Here is a 12,812-nt window from a genome sequence, read left to right on the forward strand (position 1 = left end):
TGGTTTGACATATACCACAGCATTAATTACCCTCGGGCTTTGCCTAAAATTTTATTTTCTACCCCATTCTTAATATCCTTTTGACATATGGATCATAACAATTGGGATAAAATTAGTCTTGACATTCTTGAGGAAGCATATTCATTAGCATTCCACTTCATTCCTTAATTAGGCATGAAGAATCAGGAAAAGACAATTGGCAGGCAGTGTATGGTATCTACAAACATTCTGGGTTACTTTCAGTGATCTAAACAACCAGAACTTATTTTTAAGGAAATTCTCAAAGTATATCAAAATTTATCATAAGGATCAAACTCAAAAATATTTATCTGTTTATCTCAGCATTTAGTACTGTGCTTGACACTCCATAAGCTTTTGTTAAATAAATAAGCCTCCCAAACTATTGCTCTTTATGGTCTATAAAAAGACATTTTAATTTTAATTTTTCAAGTTATTTACAGTGAGACAGTATAAATTGAGAAAATTTACATCATCTTCATTGTGACCCTACAAAGTCCTGCAGTATTTTCTTATTCTTTCAAGAAATACTATACTTAGTGCTAAGTCGCTTCAGTCTTGTCCAACTCTTTGCGACCCCACGGACTATAGCCCACCAGGGATTCTGTCCATGGGATTCTCCATGCAAGAATACTGGAGTAGGTTGCCATTTTCTTCTTCAGGGGATCTTCCCCTCACAGGGATCAAACCCAAGTCTCTTATGTCTCCTGCATTGGCAGGCAGATTCTTTACCACTGGTGCTACCTGGGAATATTTTACTCTCATTTTTTAAAAAATTTTTATATAGTTGATTTACAATTTTGTGTTAATTCTTCTGTACAGCAAAGTGATAGTTACTAATACTTTATATATGTATATATTCATAGATATATTTATGTAATATATGTATGTATTCTTTTTCATTATGGTTTATCACAGGATATTGAATATAGTTCCCTCTGATGTAAGTAGGACCTTGTTGTTTATCCATCCTATATATAATAGTTTGCATCTGCTAATCCAAAACTCCCAATCCTTCCCTCCTCCACCCCTACCCCCTTTCCTTTGGCAACCACAAGTCTGATGTCTGTATCTGTGAGTCTGTTTCTATTTCGTATATAAGTTCATTTTATCATATTTTAGATTCTACATATATGTGATATCATGTAATATTTGCTTAATCTTTCTTATTTACTTTCCTTAGTATGATAATGCTAGGTCTATCCATATTGCTGCAAATGGCATTATTTCATTCTTTTTTATGACTGAGTGATATTCCGTTTTGTGTACGTGTGTTTTTATGTGTATCCCTTCATCTGTCAATGGATGTGTAGGTTGTTTTCATGGCTTGGCTATTGTAAATAGTGTAACTATGAACATAGGGGTGCGTATATCTTTTTGAATTACAGTTTTGTCTGGGTATATGCCCAGGAGTGGGACTGCAGGATCATAAGGCAACTCTATTTTTAGTTTTTGAGGAACCTCTATACTGTTTTCCATAGTGACTGTACCAATTTGCATTCCCACCAACAGTATAGGAGGGTTCTCTTTTCTTCACACCCTCTCCAGCATACATTATTTGTAGACTTATTAATAATGACCATTCTGACCAGTGTGAGGCAATAGTTCATTGTAGTTTTGATTTGCATTTATCTGATTTATTATATTTATAATAATTATAATTGATAATAATTAGTGATGATGAGCATCTTTTCATGTGCCCATTGGTCATCTGTATACTTCTTTGGAGAAATGTCTATTTAGGTCTTCTGCCCAGTTTTCAATTGGGTTGTTTGGTTTTTTCCTACTGAATTATGTGAGCTGTTTGTATATCAAAATAATTAATTTTGAATGTATTTTATCATGTTCTTTTTATTTTATTTTATCATATCATCAACCAAGTGTGGTCACTCTCAGCCATAAGAATGAGTACCCCTGTGATCTCTTTCTAAGTGTATTACTTTCCTGGAGAGACTGTAACAGATTGTCAAAAATCTGGTTGCTTAAAGCAACAGAAATTTATTTCTCACAATTCTGGATGCTCAGAGTTCAAAGTCAGGGTTTTAATAGGCCATGCTCCCTCTGGAAGTTCTGAAGGACAGTCTGTGCCATTAATTTAGAGCCCACTTTAGACCAGTAGGATCTCACCTTAAGTTGATTACATCTGCAAAGACCTTATTTTCAATGAGATCATATTTGCAGGCTCTTATTGGACATGGATTTTGAGGAGACATCCACTCAATCCAGTGTACCAAGTCAAGATGAGGTTAGTCCATTTAGGTATCGTCTTTTTAGTGTAAACAAAGTAGGATTGTTCATGAAATATTTTATTAACTTACTAGTAATGAGTTTGTTGATTAATATTGAGAATTTATCTGAGGTGAAGGCACTAGGTAAGAAAAACATTGATCTATAGAATGGCCAATGATAGTCCAAAGAAATCTGTTCATAGGGTTGAATTACAATCAATAGGAGACTTTATCCAATCATATCAGTTTAGTTCAGTCTTTCAGTCCTGTCTGACTCTTTGCAATCCCATTGACTGCAGCACACCAGGATTACCTGTCTTTACCAACTCCCAGAACTTGCTCAAACTCATGTCCATTGAGTCAGTGATGCCATCCAGCCATCTCATTCTCAGTCGTCCCCTTCTCTTCCTGGCTTCAATCTTTTCCCAGCATCAGGGTCTTTTCCAATTTGTCATTTCTTTGCATCAGGTGGCCAAAGTATTGGAGATTCAGGTTCACAATCAGTCCTTCCAGTGATGGACCGATTTCCTTCAGGATTGGTGGATTTGATCACCTTGCAGTCCAGGGCACTCGCAAGAGTCTTCTCCAACACCACAGTTCAAAAGCATCAATTCTTCAGCGCTCAGCTTTCTTTATGCTCCAACTCTCACATCCATGCATAACTACTGGAAAAACCATAGCTTTGACTAGATGGGCCTTTGTCAGCAAAGTAATATCTCTGCTTTTGAATATGCTATCTAGGTTGGTCATAACTTTTCTTCCAAGGAGTAAGCGTCTTTTAATTTTATGGCTGCAGTCACCATCTACACTGATTTTGGAGCCCAAGAAAATAAAGTCTGTCACTATTCCCATTGTTTCCCCATCTATTTGCCATGAAGTGACGGAAATGGATGCCACGATCTTAATTTTTTGAATGTTGAGTTTTAAGCCAGCTTCTTCACTCTCCTCTTTCACTTTCATCAAGAGGTTCTTTAATGCTTCTTCGCTTTCTGCCCTAAGGGTGGTGTTATCTGCATATCTGGGGTTATGGATATTTCTCCTGGCAATCTTGATTCCAGCTTGTGCTTTATCTAGCCTGGCATTTCTCATGATGTACTCTGCATAAAAAGTTAAATAAACAGAGTGACAATATACAGCCATGATGAACTCCTTTCCCAATCCTGAACCAGTCCATTGTTCCATGCCCGGTTCTAACTGTTGCTTCTTGACCTGCATATAGATTTCTCAGGAGGCATGTAAGGTGGTCTGGTATTCCCATCTCTTTCAGAATTTTCCATGTTTTATTGTGATCCACACAGTCAAAGGCTTTGGCATCATCCATAAAGAAGTAGATGTTTTTCTGGAACTCTCTTGCTTTCTCTGTGATCTAGAGGATGTTGGCAATTTGATCTCTGCTTTTTCTGCCTTTTCTAAATCCAGCTTGAACGTCTGGAATTTATCAGTTCACATACTGTTGAAGCCTCACTTGGAGAATTTTGAGCATTACTTTCCTAGCATATGAGATAAGTGCAATTGTGCAGTAGTTTTAACAGTCTTTGGCATTGCCTTTCTTTGAGATTGGAATGAAAACTGACCTTTTCCAGTCCTGTGGCCACTGCTGTGTTTTCCAAATTTGCTGGCATATTGAGTGCAGCACTTTCACAGCATCATCTTTTAAGATTTGAAATAGCACAACTAAAATTCCATCACCTCCACTAGCTTTGTTCATAGTGATGCTTCCTAAGGCCCACTTGACATCGCATTCCAGGATGTCTTGCTCTAGGTCAGTGATCACACAATTGTGGTTATCTGGTTCATGAAGATCTTTTTTGTATAGTTATTCTATGTATTCTTGCCCTCTCTTCTTAATATCTTCTACTTTTGTTAGGTCCATATCATTTCTGTCCTTTATCGAGCCCATCTTTGCATGAAATGTTCCCTTGGTATCTCTAATTTTCTTGAAGAAATCTCTAATCTTTCCCATTCTATTGTTTTTCTCTATTTCTTTGCATTGATCACTTAGGAAGGCTTTCTTATCTCTCCTTGCTATTCCTTGGAACTCTGCATTCAGATGGGGATATCTTTCTTTTCTCCTTTGCTTTAGTTTCTCTTTTCTCAACTATTTGTAGGGCCTCTACAGACAACCATATTGCCTTTTTCTGATTGTATACAACCACTCAATCACAATTCCACTCCAATTAAAAGATATTCTTTACCATGATTGCAAATAAACATGTCTATTAATAACCCTTTTCTTCTTTGATGATCTGATACACTCTTTTCTGAATGGTACCCAGTTGTCCCTTCACAGTTTCACCTCCTGCTTCTCGTGCTATGATTTTGCTTTTAACCTCTTTCACTCCTTTCAGAGAATCAGACAGATATACCACGGTAGAAAAAATTTTAGGCTGTAAGAAGTAAACTCTTTCTGCATATGTTGTTTTCACACTCATTACTCTCTTTACACATGCAATGCCCTCTGTCTGAGATATCCCCTCCAAATATTTATATGCCTCATCTTCTTACTTCAATCTGGCATCTGCTTTATTATGGGTTCCTCACAGAGGCCTTCCTTGACCACACTTCTCTATTATATTCTCTCCTGTTACTCTATTCATTTAATTGTTTATATCATTTAAATCAACCTGATAATACAGTCTAATTATAATAATATATTGATTTGTTTATTGTCTGTATAGCCCACTAAAATATAGACTTCATAAAGCCATGACTTTTTCTAACAGTTGACCATTGTCTTTCACTGACAACAATAATGATAGTCTGCCCCATAGCAGCTCCTTAATAAATGTTTGTCACGCTAGGAAAGTAATGCTCAAAATTCTTCAAGCCAGGCTTCAGCAATACATGAACCATGAACTTCCAGATGTTCAAGCTGGTTTAGAAAAGGCAGAGGAACCAGAGAACAAATTGCCATCTGCTGGATCATGGAAAAAGCAAGGGAGTTCCAGAAAAACATCTATTTCTGCTTTATTGACTATGCCAAAGTCTTTGACTGTGTGGGTCACAATAAACTGTAGAAAATTCTGAAAGAGATGGGAATACCAGACCACCTGACCTGCTTCTTGAGAAACCTGTATGCAGGTAAGGAAGCAACAGTTAGAATTGGACATGGAACAACAGACTGGTTCCAATTAGGAAAAGGAGTACATTAAGGCTGTATATTGTCACCCTGCTTATTTAACTTATATGCAGAGTACATCATGTGAAACGCTGGGCTGGAAGAAGCACAAGCTGGAATCAAGACTGCTGGGGTTAAATATCAATAACCTCAGATATGCAGATGACACCACCCTTATGGCAGAAAGTGAAGAAGAACTAAAATCCTCTTATTGAAAGTGAAAGAGGAGAGTGAAAAAGTTGGCTTAAAGCTCAACATTCAGAAAACGAAGATCATGGCATCTGGTCCCATCACTTCATGGCACATAGATGGGGAAACAGTGGAAACAGCGTCAGATTTTATTTTGGGGGGCTCCAAAATCACTGCAGGTGGTGACTGCAGCCATGAAATTAAAAGACGCTTACTCCTTGGAAGGAAAGTTATGACCAACCTAGATAGCATATTCAAAAGCAGAGACATTGCTTTGCCAACAAAGGTCCATCTAGTCAAGGTTATGGTTTTCCCAGTGGTCATGTATGGATGTGAAAGTTGGACAGTGAAGAAAGCTGAGTGCCAAAGAATTGATGCTTTTGAACTGTGGTGTTGGAGAAGACTCTTGAGAGTCCCTTGGACTGCAAAGAGATCCAACCAGTCCATTCTAAAGGAGATTAGTCCTGGATGTTCATTGGAAGGACTGATGCTAAAGCTGAAACTCCAATAGTTTGGCCACCTCATGCAAAGAGTTGACTCATTGGAAAAGACCCTGATGCTGGGAGGGATTGGGGGCAGGAGGAGAAGGGGACGACAGAGGATGAGATGGCCGGATGGCATCACTGACTCGATGGACGTGAGTCTGAGTGAACTCCGGGAGTTGGTGATGGACAGGGAGGCCTGGCGTACTGCGATTCATGGGGTCACAAAGAGTCAGACACGACTGAGTGAGTGAACTGAACTGAACTGAATCATTGAATAAATGTATGATTTTGAGGTACATGTCTCTGAAATGTCCCTTCATATTCTACCAGTTGGCCTAAAAATAAACATTAACAAATGTGTGACTCTCCATATTTCTTATTCCCTGAAATGTATCTGAGTCTTAACAGATTGCCAGAAATATAGAACATAATTGGGAAGAGCTGCTTTTCCTCATGGTGAATTCACCAGCCTTTACAAACACCACTGATAGTATATAATTTGGCCACTTATTCCTGAAGAATTTTGCTGCCTCGTGGCAAACTTTTTTTTCATTTTATCATACAACTAGACTAGATAAACACATTTTTGTAATGGTAACCAATTGAAATAACTTATGAGAATTAAAATAGATTTTGATGCAGCCATGTGAGTATTTTAATTACTTTAGATCACAAAAATAGACTGTTGTACATCTAGAAATAGCATGACTTCTTCTTGTACTCTTCTAGGCTGTGTCTATTGAACTAGAGCACCAAGTTTGGGAAATACACCAAGCAAACAAGTCACTTGTCCTCATAAGTTTCATAGTAATACTCATTACCTGATGAAATCATCTGAAGAATTTAATGTTTATGTATTTCCTTGAAGAAAGCAACTCTATAATTGTTGTTGTTGTTTAGTTGCTGAGTCGTGTCCGACTCTTTTGCAATTGCACAGACTGTTGCAGGCCAGGCTTCTCTGTCCATGGGATTTCCCAGGTAAGAATACTGGAGTGCATTGCCATTTCCTTCTCCATGGGATCTTCCTGATCCAGGGATCAAACCCATGTCTTCTGCTTGGCAGGCAGATTCTTTTACCACTGAGCCACTAGGGAAGCCCCCTCTATAAATAAGCATTTATATTACAATCATAAGGAAATATTCAAGTTTTTTTCAGGAGAAAAAAGAGGAAAATGCTAGATTAAATAAAAATTAAGCAGCATATACCCACTGCAGTAGTCTTGTCTGGGAAATCCCATGGACAGAGTAACCTGCCAGGGTTCATGGGATCGCAAAAGAGTCAGACATGACTTAGCAACTAAAGAGCAGCAGCAACATGTACTTTAATAGAATGCTATCACAGTGAAACTTCATCAGGTCCTTAACACAGAAAAATAAACTATTTTATAATAAAAAACATGAACATAGTTGTTTATATATTAAAATATAAAATATTGTTTTATGTCTTATATTATTTTTCAATAGTTTGCCATGTTACAAAGCTTTTTATTGTTATGAATATCTATGTTAATAGCTTTCCAGTGATAGCTTTTTAATAGCTTTCAAATTTAATAGACTTTAATGCAGAACAGTTTTCTCAAATTTTTTGATCACATAGCTTTGATGTTAAAAAGTAATTAAAAGCCTCTTTAATGTGTAAGTATTCATATCCTATACACATACATAATATATTATAAATCTAACAAAGTATGCAAAAATATGGGCATTAGAAATTTTTAGCTAAAATAAATGTGAATAGACCGTGTTTTAATACTTTTATTCCAAACCCCCATGATAATTTTGCTCACACCAAAATGGATGAAGCATTGTAAGGAAACAGAAAGAAGACTAGAGGAAGCCATTGTTCAGAAAGCCATGACAGTATTGAAACTTGTGAAAGCCATCCCCTACACTCACTTTTCAAAAATGCACAGATCTTGAAATATAATAGAAAGGTTGTCTACAATCAGCCTCTCTCTCCAGCCCTTCTGTATAGTAGGCTTTGAGGAATAGGTCTTCTGGCAGTTAATACTAATGTCTGCAGAGACACTATTCCCAGCACAAACCCTTATAATAGATCCTAATCTTCTGATCATAAGTGGTGAGCACTTGAGAGTCTCAGGGCCAGGCAGCCTCTCTCTCCTGGCATTGAACACACAGGGACAGGAGGTAGTTGGAACTTCCCTCCTTGTGGCAGCACCTTAGAATTTTTATGAAGTTGCCTTGGCTGAATACTCAGAACTGTGCTGAGGCTGAGTACTGTCATCACAAAGCTGGATTGTTCATTACATTTTTCTATTCTTGAGCTATCTTAGTAGCTTTCCAAATAGCCTCTCTTCCTGCTCAGGCTTCTCAGAGGCAGTTTTTATTTCAACCAAGGAAACATAACTGATATTTTCCCTACCACCACTGAATTTTCAGGAGCTCAAACTTTCATTCATCCATTCAGCAAGTCATTCAGTCTTTTTTTTTCTTTCAGAGTTCATAATTTTTATTCCAGGCAACAAAAATTAAAGCCAGAAGACATTAAGCTGGAAACACACATACATATGCATACACACAATTATCATCGAACTATAATAGCTATTTGTTGCAAGGAAAACAGCTAATACATACTATGTGCTATGAAAATATTTCTATATCTATATATATTAAAAGAATTTACTAGACCTGCAGCATACCATAAAATCTTTAGTTTGCCTTCTAACAAATATTTATTGAATACTTATAATGTGTTATGTGCTAGACCATAATAAAAAAAAATGAGTAAGGCATGTTTTGTTATTGTTGTTGTTCAGTCACCCAGGTGTGTCTGACTCTTTGCAACTGATGCAATGAATATGAACTCAGGCAATTCTGGGAGATAGTGAGAGACAGGGAGGCCTGGTGTGCTACACTGATGATGCCATCCAGCCATCTCATCCTCTGACACCCTCTTCCTCTTCCACCCTTGATCTTTCCCAGCATCAGGGACTTTTCCAATGAGTTGTCTGCTCACATCAGATGACCAAAATACTGGAGTTTCAGCTTCAGCATCACTTCCATGAATATTCAGGGATGATCTCATTTAAGATTGACTGCTTTGATCTCCTTGTTGTCCAAGAGACTTTCAGGAGTCTTCCCCAGCACCACAGTTTGAAGGCATCAATTCTTTGGCATTCTGCTTTCTTTATGTTCCATTTCTCACAACCAAACATGACCACAGCAAAGACCATAGCCTTGACTATACAAACCTTTGTCTGCAGAGTACTGTCTCTGCTTTTCACACCCTGTCTAGGTTTGTCATCACTGTTCAGCCAAGAAGCGGTCATCTTCTGATTTCATGGCTGCAGTCACCATCCGCAGTGATTTTGGAGCCCAAGAACAGGAAATCTATCACTCAGATCAGATCAGATCAGATCAGTCACTCAGTCGTGTCCGACTCTTGCGACCCCATGAATTGCAGCACGCCAGGCCTCCCTGTCCATCACCAACTCCCGGAGTTCACACCTACTATTGCCATGAAGTAATGGGGCCAGATGCCATAATCATAGTGTTTTGTTTTTTTTTTTTTAATACTTAGTCTTAAGCCTGTTCTTTCACTCTCTTTCTTCACCTTCATCCAAAGGCTCTTTTGTTCCTCTTTGCTTTCTGCCATTAGAGTGGTATCATCTGCATTTCTAAGGTTGTTGATGTTTCTCCCGTCTATCTTGATTCTGGCTTTGACTCATCCAGCCTGGCATTTCTCATAATGTACTCAGCGTATAGGTTAAACAAACAGGGTGACAGCAGACAGCCCTGTTGTACTCCTTTCTCAATCTTGAACCAATCAGTTGTTCCATACAGGGTTCTAACTGCTGCTTCTTGGCCCACGTACAGGTTTCTCAGGAGACAGGTAAGATGGTCTGGTATTCCCATCTCTCTAAGAGCTATCCACAGTTTGTTATGATCTACACTGTTAAAGGCTTTAGTGTAGTCAATGAAACAGAGATAGATGTTTTTCTGAAATTTCCTTGCTTTCTCTATAATCCAGGGAATATTGACAATTTGATATCTAGTTCCTCTAGTTCAGTGATGTCCATGTGTAAAGTCATCTCTTAAGTTTTTGAAAAAGAGTATTTGCTATGACTAGTGCATTCTCTTGGCATAATTCAGTTAGCCTTTGCCCTGCTTTATTTTGTTCTCCAAGGCCAAACTTGCCTGGTATTCCAGGTATATCTTGACTTCCTACTTTTTCATTCCAAACCCTGATGATGAATAGAATATCCTTTTTAGGTGTTATTTCTAGGAGGTCTTCTGGGTCTTCATAGAACTGATCAACTTCAGCTTCATCAGCATCAGAGGCATAGACTTGGATTACAGTGATGTTGAATAGCTTGCCTTGGAAGCAAACAGAGATTATTCTGTCATTTTTGAGGTTGCACTCAAGTATTGTATTTTGGACTCTTTTGTTGTTTATGAGGGCTACTCTGTTTTTTCTATGGAATTCTTGCCCCAATAGTAGATACAATGGTCATCTTGTATCTATTAAATTAAATCTGCTCATTCCTGTCCATTTTAGTTCACTGATTCCTAGGATGTTGATGTTCATTCTTACCATCTCCTGTTTCAGTTTAGTTCAGTTGCTCAGTCGTGTCCGACTTTTTGTGACCCCATGAATCGCAGCACGCCAGGCCTCCTTTTCCATCACCATCTCCCAGAGTTCACTCAAACTCACGTCCATCAAGTCGGTGATGCCATCCAGCCATCTCATCCTCTGTCGTCCCCTTCTCCTCCTGCCCCCAATCCCTCCCAGCATCGGAGTCTTTTCCAATGAGTCAACTCTTCCCATGGGGTGGCCAAAGTACTGGAGTTTCAGCTTTAGCATCATTACTTCCAAAGAACACCCAGGGCTGATCTCCTTTACAATGGACTGGTTGGATCTCCTTGCAGTCCAAGGGGCTCTCAAGAGTCTTCTCCAACACCACAGTTCAAAAGCATCAATTCTTCAGCGCTCAGCTTTCTTCACAGTCCAACTCTCACATCCATACATGACCACTGGAAAAACCATAGCTTTGACTAGATGGACGTTTGTTGGCAAAGTAATGTCTCTGCTTTTCAATATGCTATCTAGGTTGGTCATAACTTTCCTTCCAAGGAGTAAGCGTCTTTTAATTTCATGGCTGCAGTCACCACCTGCAGTGATTTGGGAGCCCCCAAAAATAAAGTCTCCCACTGTTTCCACTGTTTCCCCATCTATTTCCCATGAAGTGATGGGACCAGATGCCATGATCTTTGTTTTCTGAATGTTGAGCTTCAAGCCAACTTTTTCACTCTCCTCTTTCACTCTCATCAAGAGGCTTTTTAGTCCCTTTTCACTTTCTGCCATAAGGGTGGTGTCATCTGCATATCTGAGGTTATTGATATTTCTCCTGGCAATCTGGATTCCAGCTTGTGCTTCTTCCAGCCCAGCATTTCTCATGATGTACTGACCACATCCAATTTTCCTTGATTCATGAACCTAGTATTCCAAGTTCCTATACAATTTTGTACTTTGCAACATCAGATTTTACTTTCATCACAAGACACATCTACAGCTGAGTATCATATCCTCAAAGATATGACAGATTTGGCCCAGCCGTTTCATTCATTCTGAGACTATTGGTGATTCTCCTCCACTCATCCCTAGTAGCATATCAGATACCTTCAGACCTAGGGGATTCATCTTTTGGTATCAGATCTTTTTGTCCTTTTATATAGTTCTTGAGGTTCTCACGGCAAGTATACTGGGGTCATTTGCCATTCCCTCCTCCAGTGGATCACATTTTGTCAGAACCCCCTGGTATGACGCGTCCATCTTGGGTGGCCTTGCATGGCTCATGGATTCATTGAGTTAGGCAAGCTTCTGCACCATCGCAAGACAGTGATCCATGAAGGGTAAAGCATGTTTACTGTACTTCAAAACAACAAGTTTACAGTTGAGGAAATAGAGTGAAACAGATAACTGCCTTAGAGTTGTGATTTTATAATTACAAGATACTGAGGGACAGGAAAGAAGCATAAAGTCCAGGTGTGAAAAAACAGAGGCTGCTTTTTGAAGCAGGTAATACAAATTCTAAGTCTTAAATGATTAATCTTAGAGACTATGTATACTGCTTGGAATATATATCCTAAGCAAAGGGGAACAACACCAACAAATGCCCAAGAAGCAAATTCAATATGGTGCATGAAGAACCATTGTACTTTGGTGTTGAATATTAGTTATGGCACCAGGGATGAAGCTAGGAGCTTAGGAGTTTGAACAGTGCTCCATTTTTCTTTTTTTTTAAGATTTCATTATCAAATTAGAATGCTTAGCTCATCTGCAATAAACCTGTTAAGTGTTCTGCAAATTCTTACACTATCCATGCAATTCACTCATAATTAAGTGCTTCACTAATAGGAAGAAATAACTCACAGAGAGGAAGGTCAATATCAGTACAATTACTAATCTTCTTAAAGCAAAACCAGAAATGAACACTGATTCCGTGATCAAGAATCTTATGATCTTTGGACTTCCCTGGCAGTCCAGCAGTTAAGACTGTGTGCTTCAAATGGAAGAGCTGCAAGTTCAGTCCCTGGATGAAGAACTAAGATCCCACATGTTGTGCAGTGTGTCCAAAAAAAAAAAAGAATCTTTTGATTGATCTATATTTAATCAACACAAGGATGTATCAAGCCACTAAAAAATAGCAATAAACATGTTACTGAAAGTGTGCCTGGTGAGAATATATCAAATCAGAAAATTAAGCCCCATAGTAGTAAGGCTTTGTTAATCACATAGTTTGTTCTTAATAC

This window comes from Bos mutus, chromosome 28 (genome assembly GCF_027580195.1).
Source record: "Bos mutus isolate GX-2022 chromosome 28, NWIPB_WYAK_1.1, whole genome shotgun sequence".
Classification (NCBI taxonomy): domain Eukaryota; kingdom Metazoa; phylum Chordata; class Mammalia; order Artiodactyla; family Bovidae; genus Bos; species Bos mutus.